The sequence below is a fragment of the Cupressus sempervirens genome, chromosome 9 (assembly GCF_028749045.1).
Source record: "Cupressus sempervirens isolate cs-2001-9-10 chromosome 9, ASM2874904v1, whole genome shotgun sequence".
Lineage (NCBI taxonomy): Eukaryota > Viridiplantae > Streptophyta > Pinopsida > Cupressales > Cupressaceae > Cupressus > Cupressus sempervirens.
In genome coordinates, this window is record NC_143126.1 from 218,129,891 (window position 1) to 218,140,139 (window position 10,249).

The following is a 10,249-nucleotide window of genomic DNA, read 5'->3' on the forward strand; positions in this document are numbered from 1 at the left end:
AAGAAAAGCAAAATAATTGCATGGGATGTAGTCCACTGTGTGGGCGTTACAATGTAGACAAAAAGTGGTTTGCATACAATTAACAAAATCTGATTCCATTGTTGCCATATATGAAGACTAGAGGTAGAGGCATGTGCCAACTTGCGTGCAAAGTAACTAAATAATACAAAAGTCACCTTCACTTTGTTATAATATAGAATAAAATTTTGATATTCATAATCTTCGTAGGAATATGAATTTATTATCATTGGTTGGTAGCAATATGTTGTTAATATGGTCAATGCCTTTTTCAATTCTTTTTCGTATAGTACTGGCCTTAACAATCTTATGAGCAAATTATCATGAGTGTCATCATTATTATTAATTATATTGATTTCCCAAGAGAATATTCTTTAGGAAGGAATGTTGAGGTAAGACATTGTTATACTAGCTTGCTTTTAATGAGAAAATTATGCATGGAAAATTAAAGACATGTTTCATATGTTAATCATTTATTGCCTTGGGGTGTATGGAATAGTATGCCCTTAATGGGTTTTTACCTCTAATTCTCCAAATGGGTGGCATTTAATAGTGAGGTATAACGAGATTAATTTCGAGTGATAAGGAGATTGGTCATTCTATTTATTGGAATTAATACACGATACCAGTCTGGCAAGATGTTCATGTCTAATAAATGCTATCAATGCAAATACCATCAACACAAGGTGTCCAAAATGTGACTCCGTTGGTTCAAAGCTCCAACCAAAAGGATTACAAATCATATATATACATCAAACCCCATTTTGTTTCAACATACAAACAAATACCATATGTCTATCTCTCTTGCACAATTTGGTATGCACATGATTACATCATCAAGCTTAATGATTATTCCAAGAATTAACATTTTGGAGGCAAAGAAATAAAATACATTACCAAAAAATTGTGGGACATCTATCATAACTATAATGAAATCATTTGTTTCATAACTTTCACATTTTTTTCAATTTCTTCTCCAATTAATCAAATTTGATTATATATATATATATACCATCATTTTCCAAATTCCTATTGTCTTTGAACATTGAGTATAGAATCTATTTCTTAATAAATAAATAAGTACACACTCCCTTGTAACCTTTAAGTGTTTATACTCACTATCATTATATAATTTTTGAAGAGCTTCTCTTGAAACTAAATCATAGGCTCTACAACTAAGATTGAAAAGAAAATGCAATGGTGATCATTCATTTCAAAACAAGAGTTGGAACAACACATGCCAAATTTTAACATATGTTATTTTGATTATTTTTATGCGTTATCGATAAGAAAGAAGATCTAGTAGTCAAGCACCCTAATTTCATGCTTCTCAAAATCTTATGTGGAGATTCAAATCACTTCCAACTTTTTACAACTTGTTTGGCAAGTCTGCTGCTTATAAATATGGTTTTACTCTCACATCAACATGTTTTTGCCAAGGTGTCCAAAATAGCCTAAACAAAGGACTAGTGGTCATGCAAAAAGGATACCCATACTTGTGCACTGATGTAACATCACATGATTTCTTATTTTTAGAATGAAAGATACATTTCATTCAATTATGGGTAGTCATCATAATCAATTACAGCTTAAAAGTCACAATTATTTCTGTAATGTTGTCAAAAACATTAGACATTAAATTTACAAGCATAAGTATCAAATCAACGAGAATGGGCATTAAATCAACAACTACTATCGATCATTAGAATGCATTTAGGTACAAGGTCTAATTCCCTAAATAATGTCAAATAAAAAAATAAAAGAGGTTGATCACTTGTTGGTTGTAGTGTTTTTAGAACACATTATTGGAGAGGACATGTTACAGAAGCCAAAACTAGTGAAGTTTTTAGGAGTTTAGGGATAGTAAAGGCCATTGTCACCGGTTATGATTACACAAAATGAAGAAAAAAGAATTTTTTAAAAATTGTTAATAAAAATAAAATGCATCTTTTGTCTAGGTTCAATTAGATTGTTCGGATCGAGGATGAACCCACATACCTCACTGTTGGTAGTGGGCTAGCGTCCCTCACTTGATTCATGACATGGTTTACTAGCCTCTTATGTCTTCTATGAAACTAATGGTTGTATCAAACATTGATAAGTCGACCTTTTGGTACAACAATATTAGAGCTTGGTCATAGGTTCAAATTCTTACAGGTCGCGACAAGCAATGTTGGGAGGGGGATTGTTGGTAGTGGGTCAGCATGCCTCGTTGGATTTGTGACATGCTATAATAGCCTCTTGTGTCTTTTATAAGTCTAGTGGTTGTATCGGATAATAGGTTGATCTTTTGGTACAACGACAACCCTAGCTATTAACACTCACATTGGTCCCAGTTCAATTTCCTAATAGCAACAAACTAGATCCCATAATGGATTCAAATCATATCTCAATGTGCAACCTCTAGTAATATAATGTGAAATGTTGGTTTTAAATTTGCAAAAAAAATTCCAGAAGCATGTTGTCATATGACTTAGCTACGTCAATGAGGAAATGCTATCATGCGCTAACAAATCTGCACAACAAATATAACAGTTATGTATGTAAAGATTTACAATACATTTTAGCAAAATATGCACACAATTGAAGACAATAACACATTAGAATTTAAGTTTCAATGCTAGTCAATTAGAGTAGTCCAAAACAATAATTTTTATCACTTAAAAAGTATCACGCACTAGATTAACAAATATTATCAAATGGATAAATCATTTCAAATTAATGGGATAACCAATTACATGTAATATCATACATCTTGTCTTGAAAAACATCAACATAAAAAACTGCATTAAAATCGGATTGCAAAAACAAATGTAGTGGCATACCTCCACTGTTGGAAATGGTTAGAGGCTGCTATTGAAGTGTCCATAAACAAAGGTAACACACAAAACACATTTTTCTTACAATACCTTTCACCTTGTGCAGTAAAATTTTCATTGTGTACTTGCAACAACTTATACTGCATTTAAAGCATAGTAACGAGAATCGCCGCAATTTAGGCGACTTTTTCGGTTGGCGATCTGAGGAAGGTTGGGTGACTTTTGCTGAGTCGGCAAATAGGATGGCTAGTTTTTGTGGCAAAAATCACAAAAATTGCCACCAATTGTGTTGAAAAATCAATCACGTGGCTACAACTTTGGATGACTTAAAAACAAAAAACAAATTACACATTTTCATAATGTTTTTTTTGCCTTTCCTCTTTCTTATAACCCAAAAAGGCCTTCTAATTGTTTAGCATGAGAAGAAGAGAGGAAAAGTGATATAAGAAGAGAAAAGGGAAACCATGAGGTTGTAAACAACAAGAAAGAAGAGCATCAAGGAGATAAAAAATCATAAGATTGCATTGGGAGTATTAAGGAGCCAATATCAATACTCCTCAACTCATTTGCAAGAGATAAATGTTGATTTTTTTGTATGTTAGTGTATTTTTCATTCTTTTGTCAAATTTCATTTGTAAATCTTCAATGTGTTTTAGTTTTCACATGTTTTTTGACTAAATTGCAAGGTGCAATCTTGCATGCCTTACAATGTTTTTATAACAAATTTGCAAACATCTATTTAATTTTACATTGTACAATTTGCTCAAAAACAATGTAGGGTTTGCTGGTTTTTTTTGTTTAAATTTTAATTGATTTTTCTTATTGTAGCAGCCTTAATTTTCATTTTCCACAATGCCTAAAAAGGATGATGCTTGGATCTATATGGAAGAATTTCCCGGAAGATCAAAATATCAAACAAAATTTTTCTTTTGTAAAGAAATAAACTCAAGTGGCATCTATAGATTCAAATACCATATTGCAGGCATACATGGACACGATATTACTGTGTGCACTAAACAAAGCATTAAGGCAAAACGAAAAAAATGTTATATGACATTAGAGACATTTGAACAAGATAATTTAAATAAGAAAAGACAACTTGAACAGTTAGGTGCTATTGGCTCCCATGCTCCCACATCTGCATCCACAAGTTGTGTTGGAGAGGATTATCTAGGCCTACCTTTCGTCCTAGTGCTAGTGCTTGTCCTAGGGTAGTCGTTCTTATATTGAGCTTGGACCTATTATATTTCCACCTAGAGTGCGAAAATCTAGATTGGATAATTACTTTGTGTCACACACTACTCTTGGTTCACAACCCTTGCTTGAAAGCATGGGTACTTTGAACAAGGAAATTAATGATACTACCAAAAAACAAATTTGTAAGTTTTGGTACTTTTGCAAGATTCCATTTATTGCAGCGAGGTAATTATCTTTTTTTTTTTTCCTTTAAGTTTAAAGTTAAATTTTAATTATTTCTACTTGTGTAAACTGTAATCATAGATTCACATTTGATATTACATTATGATTTGCAATCTAAATTTCAAATCATAATCTATTTGTGACATGACTGCTTATTGGCAAGGCATGTCAAGGCATGATAGATGTAATTATTTGTGGTCCAAGCTTTAAAGTCCCTATTGAGGCTAAGTTAAGTGGCTACCTCTTAGATGAAATGGTAGAGGACATGAAATTTGAGCTAGCAGACCACCGAAAGGAATGAACCGTAAAGGGTTGCACCATCATGACTGATAGTTGAACAGATAGGAGAGAAAGAATGCTTCTCAATTTTCTTGTCTCCTATGGAGGTGACTAAGCATTCCACTTTCCTATATGCATTGTGAATTATGATTGAATAATTTAAATTTTGATATGTTGATTGCTAATTTGTTGATGGTCCATGATAATTAAATGTTTTCACTCTTTAAATTTTTGTTGGATCCACCATGTTCACCAAATTTATTGATACTTCCTCTCATGTCAAAAACACAACATAGTTGTGTGAGGTTATTGAGGAAGTCATAGCAAAGGTGGGGGAAGAACATGTGGTGCAAGTGGTTACGGATTATGTGTAAACTTTTTAAAGCTTTAAGTTTAACTTATCTATTTTTGAATTTTTCTAATTCTAAGTTTCTTAACATATATAAAATTCTAATTAATTTAAAATTGTTGCATGTAAACTATTGATGGAGAGGCACCTCACAATATTTTGGACTCCTTGTGTCACACATTGCCTGAACCTCATGTTGGAGGACATTGGTAAGATTGAGTGTATTAAATCATGCATAGAAAGGGCAAAAAATATATGCAAGTTAATATGGAATCATGCATTTGTCCTCGCCACAATACATAAATACACAAGAAATTAAGAGTTTGCTCGTTCAAGCATCATGAGGTTTGCCTCGAATTTCATCACACTCAAGTCTTGAATGACATCAAGGGATATATTGAGGCTCGTGATTGTGGATGAGTGGATTTCCTCTTCCTATGCTACAACCACTGCGGGGATAGATGTGGTGAATTGCCTCTTTGATAAGGATGGTTTTTGGGCACCTACTCAAGAAATAATAAAGATAAATTTCTTACAATTTAACCTTTAGTATTATTATTTAATTGTTAAAACTTTAATGATTTAGTTTTATAATTTACTTTTGACTCAAATGTTTTTTTTTTTATTAAATTATATAACATATGCAGATCAGGTGAGCCCCTTGTATCTCTCCTATGAACTGTTGATGAGGAGAAACCCTCTATAGGCTACATATACAAGGGCATAAATAGGACCAAGGAGGTCATTAGAGCCTAGTATGCAGGAAAGTCGGAGAAGTATGGCCCCATTTGGCACATTATTGATAGGAGATGGCAGAATCAGCTCCATAGGCCCATCCATGAACTGCTATTACTTGAATCCAGTGTATCGTTTCCTTCCTAACTTTAAGGTAGATGAGGAGGTTTTAACCGACCTATACACAATCATGCAGAGGTTGGGTAGTGATGACAGTGCCTTAGTTGCAACCATTGAGCTAAATAAATTAAGTAATGAGGAGTTGCTTTTCTCTAGTACGATAGCCATGGAGGCTCGCACATCATTACAACTAGGTAAAAATAATATATTCTTAAAGTTAATTGTTGCAACTTATACATTTTAGTTTTTGATTTTATAATTTAGCCTTAAAGTTGTGCTTGTAAATGAGACTAATTGTTTTTATTTTCCCTTATTTTAGATAGATGGTGGCAATTGTTTGAGCAATCAACCCCACATCTTCTGAAGATTATCATTTGTATTTTGAGTCAGCCTAGCGGCATTTTTGATTATGAGTGTAGTTGGTCTATGTTCAAGCATATCCACTTGAAGAGGCAAAACAAGTTGTCTGTGCAAAGGTTGAATGGTCTTGTATTTGTTCATTACAACCTCCGCCTTAGGACTAGACAAATTTTCACCATTTACTCCTCTTTGGTCATTCTAGAGGAGATTGATCCAAAGTCAAAGTGGCTCACTAAGGCTACAGATGCAACAGTCTTCATCGAGGAAGACCATGAGTGGGTTGACCAAGTAGATAGAGACATTGAGGTTGTGGCCATGGCAGAGGAGGAGGCTAGAGCACATTCAAGCATTGATAGATGCACACGTGCACACACATAACACGCCACAAACACAGGTCCTACTGATGTTCATGCACCCATCTCACATGCAGGAGCTATGGCTCATCGGGTCCTCTAGGACCTACCTTAGACACCTTTGTAGAAGGCATGCAAGATACCCAAAGGTTGAGGCTGACGTTGCACCCAAGCTTGAGGATGACGATGAGACTTGAGCTAGAGCCTCGTTTTTTCATTTTGTTTACAAATAAACATACATTTATGATTTGACAACATTTATAATTCTATATATCTATGTCATGATTCATTATGATCCTATGATTTCTCTTTACTTAAGCTACAATTACATTTTATGTATGTGATGGATTTATCAATTAGCTTTCTTGTTTATATATGTTAGCTTCTCTTTGATGATGTTATAGTGTTTTTAAGTTATCCTCAATAAAGGGTGCATGAAATAAGTTTTAAATCGTTAAAATCTTTGAATTTCAAGGGTTTTTCACTTTGTCAATTCATAAGTGATTCACGATTCGAATAGGCCTTGCCAATTCCAAGTTTTGATTCTTTGATTTAAAGTGCTTCAAGACAATTGCTTGGTCTCTGACAAAATTCCTATTATTTTTTCATGCTTGTCCTTGACAATAAAATAAACATCACAATTATTTGAATTTTTTATAACACCTTAATCAGTTATATTTTTCATTAGAAATATGACCTTTTGTAGAACAAAAATTTCAGGAATACACCATATAACAAATTGGTCACACCGGTGGGGGTTGGTTAAATGGTCAGATTGTTCTGCTTGTGAAATGCACCCCACTTGCAATTATAGGAAAACATGGATCCAAACTTACCCCCAAAGCCAAGATGCAACGAAACCAAAATTTAAGATGGAAATCATAATTTATCCCGATCGGGCACACTGCAGTACTCCACCTCTGTAAAGTTGAGCAAGCAAGCCTTACACTCCCCTAATCGGTAGGTCTTAAAAAGATTTCTCATTGCATACTTCAAACCTTTTTAAGACACTAGTACGTATTTCATACTCAATCGTTACAGCAGTGAACAAAAGATTAGAGTAAAAAACACTAAAGGAAAACAAACAGAGGAACTCAAGGTTCTATAAAATCTAACCTGATAGATAAAGCGTATTTGTATTGAACACCGATATAGCCTTGCAGAGCAGATATAAGAAAAATAATTTTGAAGCAACAATAGTAACCAGAAGCCCATAAAACACATCTAGTGTTTGCAACCAAGACAGATTACAAACTATCACTATTGACAGATTTGTAGAGGTTTCGAACATGTAAGGTCAATAATGCATGAGTTGCACGCTTTCCCTTGAGAGTCATTTTGACATGGTTGGTTTACGCAATAATTAGTGTATAGGCGGATTTATCTACATTAATAGTTGCCATCTCTTTTAATTTAGTGTAATTTTACTTCCACCTATTTTTAGGATTGGGAGTATGGAAAAGGCCATTCTCACCATCCACAATTACACAAAATGACCAAAATGATAAAAAATACAAAACCATGCAGGTTATGTGGCCTCACACAACTGCTGCGCAATTTTTGGCAGTGCCAAACCAGATCTCAGATCAGATTTGAACCGGATCTCAATTTGGGACCTCTGCTGGCCTCTGCTGATCAAACTAGCTACACATCTGATGATGGATTATAAAATATAATTGAATTTGCAATGGAGATTTAGCAATAGCTTTTTCAATGCCTTAGCTTTGTCCTTTGAAAAAATGGAAAACGATTATCAGATTGCTATTAAAGACAACAAGAAGTCAGAATTTGAGGCTTCAACAATTGGCATTGACGGTAGCCCCAAACAATAGTCTTTATCAATAACATATCAAGCTAATTTTAACTACTTATACAATAACAGATATAATCAAATGAATAAATCATTTAAACTGAATAGAATAATCAATTACATGGAAAATCATACCTCTTGTTCTTGAAACCACCGTTGCATAAAATGAATAGGATTGCAAAACAAGTGCGGTGGCATACCTCTGGTGTTGGAGATGATTAGAGGCTACTAATGAAGTACCTATCCATTTCCAGCACAGAGGTACGGCACAAAACACATTTTGATTGCAATTCCATTCATCTCATGCAGTAATATATTCATGGGGTAGTTAGAACAGCTAATACTCCATGGGATGCAATTCAAAACACCATCTGCATGCCACAGAATATTGTTAATTACAGCTTCAGCTCTGTCACAGTTACTATAGTTATTCAACCTAGTCATAACAACCAGACAAAAAAACACCACAATTGTTTTGAAACTTGATAAAACCTTAATTATTTATGCTTTGAATTAGAATATGATCATTCCGCCGAGGACAAAAGTTTCCAATAAAGGTAAAACTTTTTCAACAATAAAAAGGCACCTTCGAACAAAGGTAATATTACGCACACAGATATATTGAGACGGGGTGAACCAATATATACTAATTTTGTCTTCCAACTGCAATTTCAATTTTATTACCACATCTCAAACGACATAAAAAATACATAGAAGAAATTGGTCACACCATGGCCTTGTAGAGCTGGAGGTGGTTGTTAGTGCAGGTTAGATTTGTGGCTGTGGAAATGGAGATTCCTAGTGATTATAATTTTACACAAAACAACATTCGGGAAAACATCTAACAGCACCATCCACGTTCAAATCCTCTGATCCAATCATGGATCCTTTGACTGTAAATAAAACATGGTGAGATCTGGTGTTCGGATAACGTAGGCGTATAGATCTGGCGTAATTATAATGAGATGCACTTCAGAACAATGTTTTCAGATTTCAAAAATATTGTCCAAATACCCCAAAGGACAAGATGCAACGAAATCAAAACCATGAAGATAGAAAAGTTCAGCAATAAGTAAAGGAAAATGGCACGAATAATAAAAAATGACCTGTTCGACTAGAATAAGCTAAAAATTGGGCTTAGAGGGCACACTGCATTTCACAAGACTGTCCATCAAGGTAATTTTAAGCGCCTATTACTCCACCTCTACAAATTTGCGCAAGACTTGCACTGATCTACTCCATAGACCATAAAAGGATTTCTCACCGCATCCTTCAGTCTATTTAAGACCCTCGTGGATATTTGGTATTCAAAACTTACAGCGGAAAACATCAAGGAAAAATACTCTAAGGAACTCAAGGTTGGAAGAAATCTAACCTGGTAGATGAAAAAGCACAATTGTATTGAATGGTAACATGGCCTTGCAGAGCTAGATTGTAAATTGAACGCACAATGGCCATCGGTCTTACTCTAATCAGATGCCCTAAATGTCCATCCAGGGTTTGCGAACAAGCCGAAGAACAAGCAAGACGCCTTCGACGGTTTTGTCGGGGTTTCAAGGTTAGTTTATATACCTAGGAGATAGCAATAGTTTTTATATAATTTGCAGTTGTATTAAGAGGTGCAATGGTATGTTTTTTTAGGGACGAGTTCGTGAGCTGATGATAGGGAATTACTCTTGTTTTATTTTAGTTCGGACATGTACCCAAGATATGAATTGTTGGGTGCTAGGTTAGGGTGTAGGGATACCTTTCATATATTTAAAAAATAAAAAATTGTAACTATTGATTCATTATAAAGATTTATTATGTGTTAGAAATGTATGTTTTCTTATAATAATTTGTATAATTCATCACCTTTGCTTACCTTCATTATATAAAAATGTAATGAATGTACACACTTATTATGACATTCTAAAATTTTAAAATTGACTACACAAAAAATGTTAACTAAATGATTCATGGATCTTTGAAAAATATGACTTAATCC

At 34.0% G+C, this 10,249-nt stretch overlaps 1 long non-coding RNA gene across 2 annotated transcripts; it reads right to left on the minus strand.

Moving 5' to 3' along the window:
• Window positions 1-1,700: 1,700 nt before the first annotated feature.
• LOC149538291 (uncharacterized) lies at window positions 1,701-9,880 on the minus strand. 2 transcript variants are annotated; one of them, XR_016356028.1, is made up of 3 exons: window positions 9,638-9,880; window positions 8,398-8,633; window positions 1,701-2,533 (listed from the first exon to the last, which is right to left on the minus strand). It is a non-coding gene; the product is annotated as an uncharacterized LOC149538291 (long non-coding RNA). The 2 variants fall into 2 exon arrangements; XR_016356029.1 differs by lacking the exon at window positions 1,701-2,533 and adding an exon at window positions 7,653-8,181.
• Window positions 9,881-10,249: the final 369 nt, after the last annotated feature.